The 17842-nt window shown below is 39.7% G+C and overlaps 2 long non-coding RNA genes across 2 annotated transcripts; one reads left to right on the top strand and one right to left on the bottom strand.

Moving 5' to 3' along the window:
• Window positions 1-2691: 2691 nt before the first annotated feature.
• LOC131014760 (uncharacterized) lies at window positions 2692-3391 on the bottom strand. Its single transcript, XR_009098313.1, has 2 exons — window positions 3086-3391; window positions 2692-2968 (listed from the first exon to the last, which is right to left on the bottom strand). It is a non-coding gene; the product is annotated as an uncharacterized LOC131014760 (long non-coding RNA).
• Window positions 3392-12420: 9029 nt separating this feature from the next.
• Window positions 12421-14134, top strand: LOC131014759 (uncharacterized). Its single transcript, XR_009098312.1, has 2 exons — window positions 12421-13073; window positions 13866-14134. It is a non-coding gene; the product is annotated as an uncharacterized LOC131014759 (long non-coding RNA).
• The last annotated feature ends 3708 nt before the right edge of the window (window positions 14135-17842 follow it).

The following is a 17842-nucleotide window of genomic DNA, read 5'->3' as shown; positions in this document are numbered from 1 at the left end:
TGTTGATTTGAAAATTAGGACAAAAACTTTCGGACTTGTAAAAATAGGGCACTAATTTTTTTTAGGGTAAAATAGGACACTAATTAATAAGCGTCGTAAAAATAAGACATTTCTCGGCCGATAATTGGCCAAAAAATGTCATGCGGATGCAACACTTATTAATTAATAATTAGTGTCCTATTTTACTCTAAAAAAATTAGTGTCCTATTTTTACAAGTTCGAAAGTTATTGTCATAATTTCCAAATCAATCTAAGTTATTGTCCTAAAAAACCCTCAAACTCGTTATTTTCCTAATACATAAGTTAATTTTCAAATATATAAGTTATTTTATCACAAAAATAATATATTTACTATTTTCTTGTAAATAAATGATGTTAATTAGATACTTAATCCAAATATTACTAATTATAGTATAAAATCTAGTAAGACATTTAATGAATAATCTTATATTTTTAAATCACTTTACGAGCTTGTTCACGAGCTAACGAGCCGAGCATCGTCAGGCTCAAGCTTGACTTGTTTAGCTAAACGGATTGTTCATTAAATTATCGATCAAACTTTTATCGAGTCGAACGTCGAATAGCTCACGAGTAGCTTGGCTCGTTTACGGCCCTACCCACATCAAACTTAAATAAGTATTTAAGAGTCGATTATGTCAATTAGATTTAGGCTGGGCAATGTATAGAAATTCATATTTATAGTGATTAATTTGTTATTCTTTTGTCTTATTTTCCTTTCTTAGTTAATAAGACTTTTACCTTCCATTGTATTGATGAAATGCTGATGACCACAAACTTAAATAAGTATTTGGTGTTCTGCCGACACCACGTTATCCACGAGCTTCCCTATCACCTTATCTAAAGCTCACAGGGTTTAATTTGTTCGTTTCCAGAAAATCCATGCTTCCAACAGTAACAATAAATAATGGAGTACATTATGAAAGCCTTACCAACCAAGCCAGGGGCGGATCCGGGGGCCAAAAGGCGGCGAAGAGAGACAAAAGAAAAAGAGAAAGAAGAAGGTAGAGTCGTCGAACGAGCAAAAAAGAGCTGTGGAGGTCATGAAAAATATGGTAAAAGTCATGCATATCTTCTTCCAAACCTAATGGGACCTCGCCGACTCCATCATTATGAGCAAGATCGTTATAAATGAATCACGACGAATTGGCATTTCATGACAAACGTTGCAATGGACTTTAAATTTTAGTATTATAGGATTTTCTTTTTAATTTGCATTAATTTAAGCTTTTATTTTTTTAATGTAATTTTATTTTTTTAAATCAATATAGTGTTAAATTTTAATTTAAATGCAATTTATGTTAAATTTAGTGTTAAAATAAATTGTAAAGAATATTAAAAGTATAGAAAAATTGGGGGAAAAAAAATAAGAGCTCGATCGTAGAAGGAGCTCAGAATTTTTATTTTTATTTTTAACCTTGGGGAATTGGGGAGGAGGAGCAGTGGGGTTTGAACCCGAGACCTCACTGTTCACAGACAGAATGTCGCACCGCTTGGTGTCCCCTTGAGTCACGAATGTGGATGTTGTTGGTATCTTATTTAAATAAGATACCAGCATGCAGCTAAATAAAAGTAGAGATTGTTTGGAAGGAATTTATATATAAAAGTTGTATGTGTATTTTCTTATTTTGGCATATATATTATATGTATATTTTGGTGTCCCTATCAATTTAAATTTGAGGTGGCCTTGGGTGCAATCGAATTGCATTCGCACTCAAACCCCGATCCGCATTTTGATCCGAACTCTCATCTTGATCTGAACCATATAAATGATACGGTTATACAAATGACATTGTCGGTAACTGACACTATTCGGTTATACAAATGACACCGCGCATAAATGACATATAACATTGTAAAGGACACTGTGTATAATTGATATTATTCGATTATACAAATAATACTAACCGTGTAAATGATATTATCCGGTTATACAAATGTCACTGCCTATAATTGATACTATTCGATTATACAAATGACATTAATCGTGTAAATGACACTATTCGACTATACAAATGAAACTGCCTATAATTGACACTATTTAACTACACAAATGGCAATATTATAAGACAAATGGAGTTGAAATCCTGTCAGCATGCCAAAGTTGGCAGAAAATATATTAAATATGCCTCCTTTAATTTATGATGAACTGCTTCCACAATTGGCTTCCACTTGCTCTTCACTCCATATGCCTCGAGTCTTAATTTGGATATTTTCAATCCACGCACACCAAAAAACCAAAAAAAAACAAAAACAAAAAATAGTATAATTAAGATAGTTGACCTTGACTCTGTGTATGTATTGAAGTCTATTGCCTTAATTCAGATGTAAAACTTACTGTAGTTAGAAAGTAGTTTGGAGGTTTAAAATTCTATTATGCCAGCTAAACAGTTGTTTGCAGTTAGCTCAATAGCACTAGCGACTTTATATATATTTTGTAAACTTGTATCTTTGATTCATTAGTTCGAAAACAGAAAACCTTTCTCAAACTCAAATCTCTCTTTCTCCTAAATCCTCATGAATTCACACTCTCTCAGTTCATTCAATATAGGGGAGTCCACTTTGCATGATTGAGTATTTTTATTCTAAAGAAAATGATTTCTTCAATCTTACTCTTTCAATAGTATATGAATCAAGCAAAATTAGCTTAAATGGTAGAAATAATCAAGGGTCTTGACTCTTAAATATCTGAAAGCTTCAATTCAGTAAACAAGGGACCTTGTTTCAAATGTAACACAGACTTATTCATAATCTAGATCATATATATCTCATGATATAGAGACACTGTGTCTGTGTGTATTATTATATATCCTTGAGCAGTGGTAGAAACTCCAGAAGCTTCGGAAATGAAGAATCCAGCCTTTGTATCCTCTATGAGTAGTAGAGAGCTGCATGTGGCTGTGCTGTGAAGTTGTATGACCTCAATCTTGACATTGGTGCCAATACCAACCTGCTTCCAAATACACAAAACATATATATATATATATATATATAGATATATAGAGTACAAGAGTGAGCTAATTAATGAGAGAGAGAGAGAGAGAGAGAGAGAGAGAGAGAGAGAGACCTGTGGGAGAGATGAAATTTTCCCATCTTGTATGGAATTAAGAGATGAGGATTAATTAATGCCAACTCTATCATCGCCTCCCTCTCCGTTTTCTTCCATGCTCATCAAATCTCACTTATGCGGATCCAATATAGTGCAATGGGGTTGTACCCTCAATTTTTTTTTAAAAACCAATAGTAATATATATAAATATTAAAAAATTACTTCTAGTTTTTGTTATTTGTACCCCCTTTTAAATAATGTTAGTTCACCTCCAATGAAATTTATTGGAACAAGTAGACATACATAATTTATCCTCTAGTTTTTTCTCATCAAGTTGGTATTAATTCTTCTTATTATTGCAAGTGTAGAGATAATGTTTTCTCAAATGACTTATGTTGCAAAATAGTTGCATGAATGATTAATTTTAAATGGCTGTTTGGTTATTTTAATTGAGAGAGTTGTTGGTATTAGATATTTTTTTATGATTATATTTATATAATTATTTTTCGCACCCCCAATACATATTTTTGGATCCGCCACTGGAACAAAGTTGAGAGTTTTATGGGGAAACCACAATTATCATCATTTTTCTTTTCAACAAAACGATAATACTTTTAATTAAAATTAAGGTATCTAGCAAAACTTATGGTCTAGAATCTAGATGCATCCAAAAAGATAATAAAAAATATATAGATCGAGTATATTACGACTTTTTGATTTTATCATCCATGTACGTAAATCAATAGGGAAGAGGTACATCATGCCAAAACTATATTTTTGCGTATTTAACTGCAACTCTAATTATTTTATGAAGTTGATGGATCGCCTAACTCCTACTTGTAAAGAGGAGGATCTAGGTAGAGATGTCAAAATCGACCCGGCCCGATGGGCCGGCCCGGCTCGCCCGGGTTAGGAGGCGGGCTGGGCTTGAAAAAATAGAGCCCAAAAAAAATCGGGCCTAAAAGCCCGGGGTTTTTGGCCCATCGGGCTTATCGAGTTTCGGGCTTTTAAGCCCGGGGCTTTCGGGTTTTTTGGCCCGCCCATTTATATATATATATATATATATATATATTAATTATATTTATATACATTAAGGAAACTTTAAAAGACTAAATTATCTCAAGCTGGATTACAAAAACAAAATTTAATTCATGTTTATTTATATTTAACAATGATATGATTTATGATTTTTATTTTTTTATGAGAACTATATATCTTGTCGATTAATAATGCACTAATTAAATACATCATTTGTTATGAATTTCTAATTGTTCCATTTATGTAGAGCAGCAATGCAGTATATGGTGTATTCTAGCTCAAATTTGAGATGTTTGTGCCGAAATTAAGATATAATTTCGGCTCCTTCGACGAAGATTATCTCTCATCGACGAAGATTCTCCCTCACATACAGACTGCAGAGGCCGAGCCCTAGCTCCTTCGGCTCCTTCTCAATCCTTCGCTGCTGATTGTGTTTCTCCGGCGAGCAAATCGCTGTTATCTGGGTGTACAAGCAACGCCAGTCGCTGGCAAACACTTCCATAAGAAAAGGGAGACATCTCCAGGACTCCCCTAATTGTTTCACGCAGACCTTGAAACTGATATTATTGCAATTTGGCTTGGATTTGAAGACTGATTTCACTACATTTCTGCTCTAATTGCTTTGAGATTTTGCTATGCTTCGGGATTGATATTATCATAATTTTGCTCTGATTTTGAGTTTGAGATTGTGTTGTGATTCCGCTCTGTTTTTGGGCTTGATATTACTTTAATTTTGCTTTGGGTTTTAGGTACAGAGGAGGGGCTGATGCCCACTGGAATCACAGTTGTTGGGTTTACATCGCAAGAAAATTCAGATTCCTCCCGTCGGAATCCAGCATAGAAGCTCGACAGCGCAGCCAGCGCAGCCGCCTCTCTCCTTCGTCGTTGCTCTGCTCGGCAGCGTAGCCGCCCCATGCCCTCGTCGCTGCTCTGCTCGGCAGAGCAGCCAGCGCCGCCGCTCCTCGCCCTTGTCGCCGCTCTGCTCGGCAGAGCAGCCAGCAGCGCTGTCCCTCGTCGCTGCTCTGCACGGCAGCGCAGCCAGCACCACAGCCCCCGCCCTTGTCGCTGCTCTGCTCTGACGGGCAGGCACTTCTCTGCCACAGCAGGAACTCCTCGGCTCTGACGGGCAGGCACTTCTCTGCCACAGCGGGAACTCCTCGGCTCTGACGGGCAGGCACTTCTCTGCCACAGTGGGAACTCCTCGACTCTGACGGGCAGGCACTTCTCTGCCACAGCAGGAACTCCTCGGCTCTGACGGGCAGGCACTTCTCTGCCATAGCGGGAACTCCTCGGCTCTGACGGGCAGGCACTTCTCTGCCACAGCGGGAACTCCTCGGCTCTGACGGGCAGGCACTTCTCTGCCACAGCGGGAACTCCTCTGCTCTGACGGACGGGCACTTCTCTGCCACAGCAGGAACTTCTCTGCTCTGGCGGGTGGGCACTGCTCTGCTCGGCAGCGCAACCAACGCCGCCGCCCCTCGCCCCTGTCGCTGCTCTGCTCGGTAGCATAGCCAGCTGTGCTCAATTTTGCAAAGCTAAGTTACATGTCTTCACTTTGTTGTAATTCTATGAATCGGTCATGCTTTTGAATAGGTTTAGCTCTGATTTTTGCTTTGGTTTTGGGGCAGATGATGCTTTGTTTCGAGGGTTCAATGCTATCACGCAGGGAATTGCTGAGTTTAGTTGCCTGATTAGGAATCTGAAGCATAGAAATTGCACTGTTAAGTGGTGAACTATTTTACTCGTGTTTGGGATTTTCATCTAATTCTCGAGGTGATACAATTTGATGATTTTTATTTACTTGTCTGGGGACAATTTGACATGTTAAATGAACTTGTGAAACATACTTGAATTTTGATGTTCATAGATATTTGTTGGTTATTATAGTGAAAGGCATGTTCCTTACAAGTCATCCGTTATCTGTCATGAATTTTGTTAGCTTAACTGCGTTAAATTTTGATTTGGGTACATACGGGCTCAAAGATCGTCTTCTTGTGAAAATGAATATTGTTGGGGTAAATGAATTACAATTGTTGCTTTTGCCTATATCTTACCTTGGTGGAATTCAACTTAAATTCTAGACAGGACCAAATGGGCGATAATTCGTAATTTATTTCTCATTCTTATGAGGATATATTCTGTATTTGAATAGTTAATTGCATTTACTTGCTGATTAATGCGAGGGTCATGTGGAGTGGAGCAAGACAAAATAGCAAAAAAAAAAATAGTGAAACAAGAAGATAAGGTATATTCCCTCGAGCCGGTGATAGGGAGAATAGCTCGGCGAAGAAAATGGCGACTTGCTTGTCAATGGTGAAGTTGGGTTATATCTCTCTCTCAACTCCGTCTGGTTTTGAGTTAATTGTGAAATGATTATGCAAACTGAAGATGCATGTACAATTATTGATTTATTCGTCTCCTTTGGCTTTGTTGATCTTTTGTGAATCAATCATGTTTCTCCTGCAAACTTCTTGGCTGATGTTGATTTAAACACGCGAGTGTCGATTCTGATGAGTAATTAGGGAAATACAACTTCAAAGTGACATGTGTGATTGTTTTCTTATGGGTGTACATGATCAAAATTTTGAGTGTTCTCAATAATTGGCTTATAGCCCTATCTCTAAGGGCTCTCATATTTTACTAATATATATGTGCTTAATAATTCTTGTAGCACAGGATAAGCTAATTTGGGGAATGATTTGAACAATTATGGTAAATACCATAATGTAAAACAGGGTAACCCACTAACAAGTGGCAATTCAGGTACTTCGCTGAACTCTATCAATGGGAGGAGCATGATTGGGATATGTGATATTTTATCGCTTGGGCAAAATCATGATTTATACGATCTTTGATGGGATTTGAAATTTGAATGAATTCATCGGTATACGAATATGGGAATCAAGTGATGGCAATGGATTATATAACCTAGGGCTCGAATTCTCTTTGCAGCCCTGTCTTAAAGGGGCTTTCATATTTGTACTAATATCTGTGCCTAAGAGATCTTGTAGCACAGGGAAATTAAATTTGGGAAAGCTTTGAACAAAATATGGGAACCGCCATAACGTGAAAACGGTAAACCACTTGTAAGTGGTAATTCAGGTACTTCGCTGAACTTTATCTCGTGGAAACATGTGAGCATGATGGGGGAGTATTATGCTTTATCACTGGGTAAAATTATAATCTTAGGGTGTTTCATGGGAACATGTAAGCATGATAGGGATTTGGGACATATTCTACTTCTTTACTTTGGCAAAACCATGACTTATATGATCTAGGCTGGGACTTATGCAATAATAATTATGTCTTGGAGGCTGCACACCTTCTGCATATGTGCCTAGGGCTAGATTATGAATTGACTAAATACACGAAGCTGCACACCTTCTGCATATGTGCTAGGGCTTGAACTGCAACTTGAATTATGTTACTTGGGAACTGTAGTTATGCTAACTCTCTCACAATCATCACAAGCATGAGCACCAAACACACACACACTTAACATGTTCATAACAGAGTATTGCACATGTCACCAGAGGGGGGAGTAGGGTGTATACCCGTAGTCCCCAATTTTCAAATTCAAAAATTGCTTTTAAGCAAGTCAAGGGAAAAGCAGAGGGAGGGAAGCGCTCGTAAGCCGCGAAAGTTGGTTGTGCCACCCGGGCCCTCCATGCTCCGCGCAGAGATAGCACTTAATCATAAGCCGCGAAAGTTGGTTGCACCCCCCGGGTTTTCCATGCTCCGCGCAGAGGTTGCTTTAACCGTAAGCCACGAAAGTTGGTCACACCCCCCGGGTTTTCCATGCTCCGTGCAGGGTATTCTTTCAATCGTAAGCCGCGAAAGTTGGTTGTGCCACCCGGGCCCTCCATGCTCCGCGTAGAGATAGCACTTAATCATAAGCCGCGAAAGTTGGTTGCACCCCCCGGGTTTTCCATGCTCCGCGCAGAGGTTGCTTTAACCGTAAGCCACGAAAGTTGGTCACACCCCCCGGGTTTTCCATGCTCCGTGCAGGGTGTTCTTTCAATCGTAAGCCGCGAAAGTTGGTTGTGCCACCCGGGCCCTCCATGCTCCGCGCAGAGATAGCACTTAATCATAAGCCGCGAAAGTTGGTTACACCCCCCGGGTTTTCCATGCTCCGCGCAGAGGTTGCTTTAACCGTAAGCCACGAAAGTTGGTCACACCCCCCGGGTTTTCCATGCTCCGTGCAGGGTGTTCTTTCAATCGTAAGCCGTGAAAGTTGGTTGTGCCACCCGGGCCCTCCATGCTCCGCGCAGAGATAGCACTTAATCATAAGCCGCGAAAGTTGGTTGCACCCCCCGGGTTTTCCATGCTCCGCGCAGAGGTTGCTTTAACCGTAAGCCACGAAAGTTGGTCACACCCCCGGGTTTTCCATGCTCCGTGCAGGGTGTTCTTTCAATCGTAAGCCGCGAAAGTTGGTTGTGCCACCCGGGCCCTCCATGCTCCGCGCAGAGATAGCACTTAATCATAAGCCGCGAAAGTTGGTTGCACCCCCCGGGTTTTCCATGCTCCGCGCAGAGGTTGCTTTAACCGTAAGCCACGAAAGTTGGTCACACCCCCCGGGTTTTCCATGCTCCGTGCAGGGTGTTCTTTCAATCGTAAGCCGCGAAAGTTGGTTGTGCCACCCGGGCCCTCCATGCTCCGCGCAGAGATAGCACTTAATCATAAGCCGCGAAAGTTGGTTGCACCCCCGGGGTTTTCCATGCTCCGCGCAGAGTGTTCAAGCAAAGGAAGGAAGCAGCAAAGGAATGCATACAAAGGAAGGAAGCAGCAAAGGAATGCATACAAAGGAGGGAAGCAGCTGAGGAATGCTCCACCGTGATTTCACTGCTCTGCCGTGATTTCACTGCTCTACTGTGATTTCACTGCTCTGCCGTGATTTCACTGCTCTACCGTGATTTAACTGCTCTGCCGTGATTTCACTGCCCTACTGTGATTTCACTGCTCTGCAGTGATCCCAATGCTCTGCCGGGATTTCAATGCTCTACCGGGATTTTAATCCTCTGTCGGGATTTCAATGCTCCGCCATGACTTCAATGTTCTGCTCTGACGGGTGCTCTGCCGGGTGCTCTGACGGGTGTTTCTCTGCTCTGACGGGTGCTCTGCCGGGTGCTCTGGCGGGCGTTTCTCTGCTCTGACGGGTGTTTCTCTGCTCTGCCGGGTGCTCTGACGGGTGTTTCTCTGCTCTGCCGGGTGCTCTGACGGGTATTTCTCTGCTCTGACCGGGCTAGGCTTTTCTCTGCTCTGACCGGGCTGCTCTGAGGGACAATTCTTTGCTCTGAAAGGGCATTTCTCTTCTCTGACTGGGCTGCTCTGAAGGACAGTTCTCTGCTCTGAAAGGGCATTTCTCTGCTCTGACCGGGCTGCCTCTGAGGGACAATTCTTTGCTCTGAAAGGGCATTTCTCTTCTCTGACCGGGCTGCTCTGAGGGACATTTCTCTGCTCTGAAAGGGCATTTCTCTGCTCTGACCGGGCTGCTCTGAGGGACAACTCTCTGCTCTGAAGGACAGTTCTCTGCTCTGAAAGGGCATTTCTCTGCTCTGACCGGGCTGCACTGAGGGACAACTCTCTGCTCTGAGGGACAATTCTTTGCTCTGAAAGGGCATTTCTCTTCTCTGACCGGGCTGCTCTGAGGGACATTTCTCTGCTCTGAAAAGACATTTCTCTGCTCTAAACGGGCATTTCTCTGATCTGATATGCATTTCTCTGCTCTGATCGGGCTGGGGTACTTCTCTGCTCTGACCGGGCTGGGGTATTTCTCTGCTCTAACCGAGCTGCTCTGATGGGAATTTCTCTGATCTGATAGGTATTTCTCTGCTCTGATCGGGCTGGGGTATTTCTCTGTTCTACTCTACGGGCTACAATATTTTGCGCCTCTGCTCTATGGGCTGCTTTGATATTCTACTCGCTGCTCAGCGAGAAATAAGCCGCCTTTTGGCGTGCTACTGTCATCAATTGGTCTTCTCACGCGCTGGATTTCTTACGCGCTCAACAACAGGGTATATTGTTCAGACTCGACAAATATTTATGACGGGTTTTCTCACATGATCAGAGTATCATATTTCTCAACTTCGACATGGGCCTTCCTATGTTATTCGGGTATTCTTGCAGCGGTCTTCTGGTTCATCCAACACAAAGCATTTATATTGCTTATCTATGCAAAGTATTCAATATGGGGTATTCTCAGCGCTGGTCTTCTTATGCGCCCAAATAAATGGAAATTATTTATCTTTGTCAACATTCAACAAACAAGAAGGAAATCTAACTTGGAACTACAATTCCAAAGTTAAGGGGAAAATGCTTATCTTTGCTTTCTTATAATATTAAAACTCTTATGTCTTCATGATTTGCAGGGATTAAGGAAAACAGCACAGCGCTGGCTTTAACGATACTTCGCTGGTTGAACACGAAGAATACCCGGTTCAACCAGACTAGGGGGGAGTGGTTGATGAGGAGTGATATGTGCAGAGTAGGGAAATGATGTAAACCAGAGAAGTCATCCTCGCCAGAGGAGTCGCATCTGACAGAGAAGTCATCCTCGCCAGAGGAGTCGTGCTCGCCAGAGAAGACGCCCTCGCCAGAGAAGACGCCCTCGCCAGAGAAGACACTTTCACCAGAGGAGTCACTAAAAGCGCGGGGAGGTCTCCCGCGTAAAACCGAAATTACTATCCTACCCTTCAATGTATTAAAGGGGGCTTAAGCCCAATTATCTTAGGGAATGGGCCCTAAGGCTTATTTACATGCATATAAATAGAGACTTAGTAGTAGGTTAGGGGGGGATCTCATTTTTTACTCTTTCATCTCTTGTAAAATGTAATTCTCTCAAAGTATAGTGGAAAAACCCCAAACACCCCGTGGACGTAGGTCTTCTCGACCGAACCACGTAAATCCGGTGTCGTTTACTGCTTTCTAGTTTAGGTGTTGGTTTCTCGATTCACCAGAGCCCAAGTTTATTAATTTAAATTTGAGTTAATTTTTTTAATTTAAATTATTTTTTATTATTTTTGTAAAAAAAATAATATTAAAAAAATTATGGGTCTGTTTAGCCCGACCGCCCGATGGCCCGAGAGAGGCTGGGCTGGGCCTAGAATTTTGTAGCCCGATCTAATTTCGGGCTGGCCCAACCCGGCCCGAAAAAATCGAAAGCCCAGTGGGTTCGGGTCGGGCTGGCCCGACCCGTACCATTTGACATCTCTAGATCTAGGGGAGGGCGGTGGGGGCATTGAAATATACACAAAACTAGGGGTATATAATTATATATGTTTATATATATATATATATAATAATAAAAATATATATTCTCTCCGTCTATACTTTCTACGAGTGACACGAATTTTAAGAAAAGGTCGTTGAGCATACTGAAAGTTGAGAAAAAGTTATTGAATGTATTGAGAGTGTTGAAAATGTGTTGTAATTAGTATTGAAAGTGGTGAAAAAGTAAAATAGTTAGGGTAAATGGAGTATTATAAGTGGTGGAGTATAGTCTAAAAAACAGTTTTAAAAAAAATTGTCAACATCAACCAGTGTTCCATACAAAACATTGTCCAAAAGTGTCAGCGCCCAACGGAATCAACAAGGAAAAACAAAAAACAGACCGAACAAAAACATAAGAGACGTAACCCAGAAATGGCTACACCCACAAGATAAAGGAAACAAAACCAGAAAAGAAACAAGCCAAAGCAAACTAGCTATATATCAACATGAAAACTGAATATAAAATTAGGATATATAGTTAAGTTGATCCATCCTGACTAAAACAAGAAACTGTCGAGGAGCAGAAGAGTAGTCAAAAGTCATCAACATCTGAAACTGATGTCCTTTCCTTGCTATAAAAGCAGCATGTCGGTTTCCCTCGCAGGGAATGTGAGTGAACCGGGCTCGCCGAAGCTGAGTAAGCAATCGGATCCAAGCAACAGAGTGACGAATACTAGCGTGACCGTGATGCAGCCACTTCCTTAGTTACACCTAATTTCATATGTGCACTTTCTCGCTAACAAGTCTTCGAATATTTGCTTACGTGGATCATTATGGAAGTTTGGTTAATTACTATAGTCCATTATGACATCTTGCAATAAAAGAGAAAAACAATAGCAAAAATTTAAATACTAGTACAAATTTGTTAATTAAGCATCATTGTGGAAGAATTACGTAGTACAAGAAAAGCAAAACAAACCCAGTCCATCGTTAAGAGTTAATATATAAGAATACCCACTTTCATATAGTAAAGATAAATTTTACCCATTCAAATAAAAACTTTAAAAAATATCCATTTTTGTGTTAAAAGACTAAATTACCCTTAATATTAAAATTAAAAAAATACCCACTTCTAATCCCTATCACTCTCTCTCTCTCTCTCTCAATCTGAAAAACGTCTCTCTCTCTCTCTCTCTCTCTCTCCCCCCCCTTTCTTTCTCTCTTCCGGCGATCAGATCTCCGCCGCCGCCCTCGACTTCCCGGCCACCGCTCGCCAGTCGTCTCTCCTCTCGTTGTCGATCGATCTGTTCTGCCGCTCGCCGGTCGTCTCTTCCCTAGAAATTGGACAATTCGTCCATGAAATTGAGCATAGTCGATGTGGAAACCCTAGGAGCCGGATTCTCGGAGACGTAGCGGTTGAGGTCGGCGTCGTCATCGTAATTGAGGAAATTGGCGACGGCGGCGATGAAGCTGGATTTCCCGGTGCCAGAAGGGCGTAGAGGAGGTAGCTCCGCCGTTCTCATTTATCGCTAGTCGCCACTTCTCACTTCTCTTCGTCCGATCGCTGCCTCTCCGGGACTCCGGCCATCCGCCGTTCGCCTCGTCTGTCGCCGCCTCTATCAGAAATTGACATCCCCCTATTCGATTTGACGATTTTCGTCGACGCTCGCCTCCACTGTTCAATCAACGCATCGCATCGCGCCGTCGCCACCGCCCACTGGTGCACTGCCCATCTTTTTCCGTCTCCGGTCGAATTTAGGTATTTACGATTTGTCTTTAATTATTGAGTGGTGAATCGAGGTTGTGAATGGGAAGGAAATGATGGTGGAACGAACTCTTTTGTACATCCCATTCCATTTAAATGATGATATGGGATTTAGCTTGTTCGATTAGGAGTTTTTGCATTGTTGGTTTTGCTCAATTTTTATTCAATTTGAGAGATTGAGATTCTAAATGAAGAGAAATTTGAGGAAAAGTTAAATTTAATTTGAATTTAATCGGAAAAAAAATACAAATAACGAAGAAATTGATGAAAATCGCGCAATTTTGTACAAATGTTCTTGAATTCACAACTAGATTTATGAATTCACAACTGAATTATCAGCGTTGGTTGTGAATTTACAATTGAAATAATGTTGGTTGTGAATTCAAGTTTCATTGGTTGTGAATTCACAATTTAAAATAATGTTGGTTGTGAATTCAAGTTTTATCGGTTGTGAATTCACAACTCGAAATAATGTTGGTTGTGAATTCACGCGAATTCACAACCAACACTTGTTATTCACAACCAATATTTGAATTTAGTTGTGAATTCGAGTTGAATTCACAACCAGTGAACAGTGGGTATTTGTAAAATTTTATATGTAAAGGTAAAATGGTAAATGTGGGTATTTTTTTAAGTTTTTATATTAGTGGGTAAAATTTATTTTTACTATATAAAAGTGGCTATTTTCAAAATCCACTCCATCGTTAAATCCATTAGGATGCTCATTTTCAATTGATGATCCATCATCTTCATCTTCTCGATCGTCACTACTATTATTGTTTGTAGTTGCAGTTGAGATCAAAACTGCAATGGTTAACATTTGGTACGGGCCGGGTGAACTATTTTCAGCAAGGTGAATGCTAGAATTTAAATCAATTTCTTGAAAAGGTGAGTGATTTTGTAAGTTTAAATTCATCGTGCTTAATTTCTTTTGTTTATGAGAATATGTGAGTTTCTTCGTTGATTGACATCGTGCAATCAAAACTTTTGATTCTTTAAAAATCTTGGAAGTTTTATACATATAAATAAAGGTATGCATGTAAATTATACTCCTCTTTGATATGTAATAATTTTGTATTATATGACATTTAAAGATTGAGGGGGCCGGGTATATATTAGCTTGTATTCCTCGAATTGGATAAAAATCATTTTCTATATTATAGTTATAGCACATGAAATACTAGTATTTATATAAAAAAAATATTCCATTTCGGATTGTCCCGTGATAGTTATCGGTTAACCGAAAATCGATTTTTTCGGTTCGGTTACGGTTAAAATCGGTTAATCGGAACCGTTTTACCACCCCTACTGCTCAAGCTTCACGGGACGGAGGGAATATATAAATTGTACCTATTAGGACTCTTTTACCCTTATGTCGAGCATTAGTGTAGTTTGCACTGATGCTAGACATTTGATGCTTGGTGATCGTCGTACACCACTAAATAATTCTTACAATCCTACCAAGAATTAAATTAGTATAACAATAAGTAAGGTCGAACCACAGAGAAAGGATAAATGTGCTCAATTTCCTAAAGATCAAATTTGGTATAGCTATCACGCCTCAATTTTGATAGACTGATTAAGAACTAAGAAAACAAGTAAAATAGCAAATAAGAAATAAATCAAGAATAAAAAGGACTTGGTTCGAATAAATCCATACTAGTCACTAATCTGATCATAGACGCAAATATAAATTAATTCTCATGGACCAACTAGATATAGGATACCGTGAATGCAACGGACGTACCCCAATTCCACTTACTTATCGATAGTTAGCTGTAAATGTCAAACCTAACTATTTTCCTTATCAAACACAATTTAGTTGTAGACGCCATACCTAAATTTAATGTTTCAATAGCACTAAGATGAAGGAACCCAATTTAGATAATTTATCCAAGAAATTAAGTAATAATTCGTCTATCAATTTATTCTCTACTACCGATACGATAGCTTCGTTAGTCAATTTCAATAATTATGGATTGGGGGAACTAATTGATACTAATATAAATTAACTTAAGGTGATCAGGCTGAAGAAAATCGCATTAAAACACTCCAGTGAAGAACAAATTAAAACTCAATCAAATTAATTAAACACACAATTAGGCCTCACAAGAATTTTAGACTAGTATTTTATTATTTTCACAAGAATCAAGAAATTAGTTATTGACACTATTAAAATCAAATAATGCAAAATAATAACGAGACACCATAATCACAACTAATAATTACATAAAAGCAAAGTACAAAATTAATGGGGTAATTGCACGTAAATCCATAAAGTATACATGGAATTGGTTTTTGCACCTAATTTTATTTTTCTACTTTTAAATACATAACCTTTTGTTTTTGTCTCGAATTTGTTCAGTGATCGATTTTTTGTCTCGAATTTGTCCAGTGATCGATTTTTTCACGCCGACGTCGGAATTGACACCGTAGCAGCCGAAAATTGACACCTAAGTTATTTTTGACATGTGCAAAAAAAACAAAAAAAAAACCACCCCCACCCCCCACCCCCTACCCATCGTTTTTCCCTTTCTCTTCCCCACCCCAAACCCTAGTTTTCCCTCCCCCCACCCGCCGCCACCGTCAGCGATTGTTGCAATCGGCACCGCCATTCCCGTACCCAACTCGTGCCCGTCCCTCTCCATCTCGTGAAAATGAAGAGCCCGTACAAGCTTTCGTCAGCTCCTACTTCCAAATCCGCCCTACTGTGATGTCGGAAGCTCATAGAGCCCAAAGACCTGCGAAGGAAGAATTTGGCCGTTGCGGAAGAATTTGCCCGTCAGTTGAGGAAGAATTTGGCCATTGCGGGTCTGGGGAGGGGTAGGGGGAAGTGGCGGCGCCGAGGTGGGGGCAGATTTGGGGATTTAGGGTTTTGGATTGCAGCGATAAGATGAGGTTTGAGGGGAGACGATGGCGGCAGCTTTGTCGCTGCTATCGCCGGAATTTCAAGGTGGGGAGGTCGGCGAGATCTGGGGAGAGGGAGGGGAAGGCCGACGAGGTCTGGGGAATGGGAGGGGGCGGCGGGCGCCGGCCTGGTGGCAGGCGGCGGCGGCGGGTGGGGTGAGGGAAAGGTAGGTTTGGGAGTTGGGGAAGATGATGATATGAATTTTTTTTTTTAAGTTTTTTTCCACATGTCATAAATGTGCTTAGTTGTCAATTTTAGTTTGCCACATCGTCAATTTTGATTGTCACGGTGTCAATTCTGGCGTCGGCGTGAAAAAAAAAAATCGATCATCGGACAAATTCGAGATAAAAACAAAAGGTTATATATTTAAAAGTAAAAAAAATAAAATTAAGTGGAAAAACCAATTCCGCATATACATTATGAATTTACAGACAATTACCCTAAAATTAATCGACACCAGTTACCAGAATGTTTCTTTCAAACTTGTGCACAAAACAAAAAAAAAAACTAAATAAGAATTTGATATACTAGGTCTTCATCATGCGCAAGCCAAGGTCAAAGTCTATTTCCTAAAATACCTAACGTCCAGCCATTAGTTCATGGCCCAATTTATAAAATCTAATCAAAGTCTAGCCTACTAATGTTCGCCACTTTCGATAATTGGGTCAGACAAATAAAACTAATTAAATTCTAGCCCAAACTAATATGCTCGTCGCTTCTCGTGTCTTTCGAACTTGCCAGCAAATGCTCTAAAAATTTCTTCTTTTTCTACTTCTTTTCACACGATCTTGTCAACATCAAATTCTTTCTGAACAAAAAATCATCTAATTGAGTATATTAAATTTTATTAAAATATAAAATAATTCAAAAATATGAATAATTAAATTATACACATCAATGCTTGACTTGCGGTCGACAAATGGCGAGCATTGTATTTTTTATGAATGTTTGACTATTAATGCTCGATTGCTCGACTCGCATAGGTCGAGCATGTCAATCATTAATATATTTATCACAAATACGCTAATGCTCGATATACTCGATTCGCAATGGTCGAGCATGAGAAGCAAAGTTCGCGATTTCAGTAAATTTTGCGTATTAAATCAAGACAATTTTATCCTTTCAAGCTCAAAATGAGTAATTTTTATAGTTCTCTTGTATAGTGTGTAATTTTTATTTTTTATAGTTTTAATTTTTGGTTAGGAGATGCACCATTTTCCTACTATATGTAAAATACTCCCTCCGTCCACGAAAGAACTTCTTATCTTTCCTTTTTGGGACGTCCACAAAAGAACTTCCTACCTATTTTTGGACTATACTCCACCACTTATAATCCTTTTACTTTTCACTTTTCACAACTCTCAATATTAATTATAACACCTTTTCACCACTCTCAATACACTCAACTACCTTTTATCCACTCTCAATAACACTCAACAATATTTTTTTCTTAATACTCATGCAACTCCCTCCTAGGAAGTTCTTTCATGGACGGATGGAGTATTATATTATAATTTATATATATGATTGCTTAATACGTATGCGTTTGGTTTGAGTGATAAGGCTTGATTGATAAAATAATTCATCATAATCAAGTGTTTGGCTTGCATGATTAGGCCCGTGATTGGTAATTTGGCCTGTATGTAATCAACCAATTAAGTGATTATTTATCACCCCAAAGTTGGATGGATTATTTAATCACTCTTTCAATCCTATCAATCTTATCTATTACATTCACTTAAAACTGATACTCCCTTATATTTAAAAAATAAAACAAACAGTAATACTTCTAATTAAAGTAAATCTATATTAGATTATGCAATTACTTAATTCATATAATACCCTTACGATGAGA

Source organism: Salvia miltiorrhiza, chromosome 3 (assembly GCF_028751815.1).
Source record: "Salvia miltiorrhiza cultivar Shanhuang (shh) chromosome 3, IMPLAD_Smil_shh, whole genome shotgun sequence".
NCBI classification, from domain to species: domain Eukaryota; kingdom Viridiplantae; phylum Streptophyta; class Magnoliopsida; order Lamiales; family Lamiaceae; genus Salvia; species Salvia miltiorrhiza.
The sequence above is the reverse complement of the archived record's forward strand: the minus strand, read 5'-3'. Positions and strand labels throughout refer to the sequence as shown.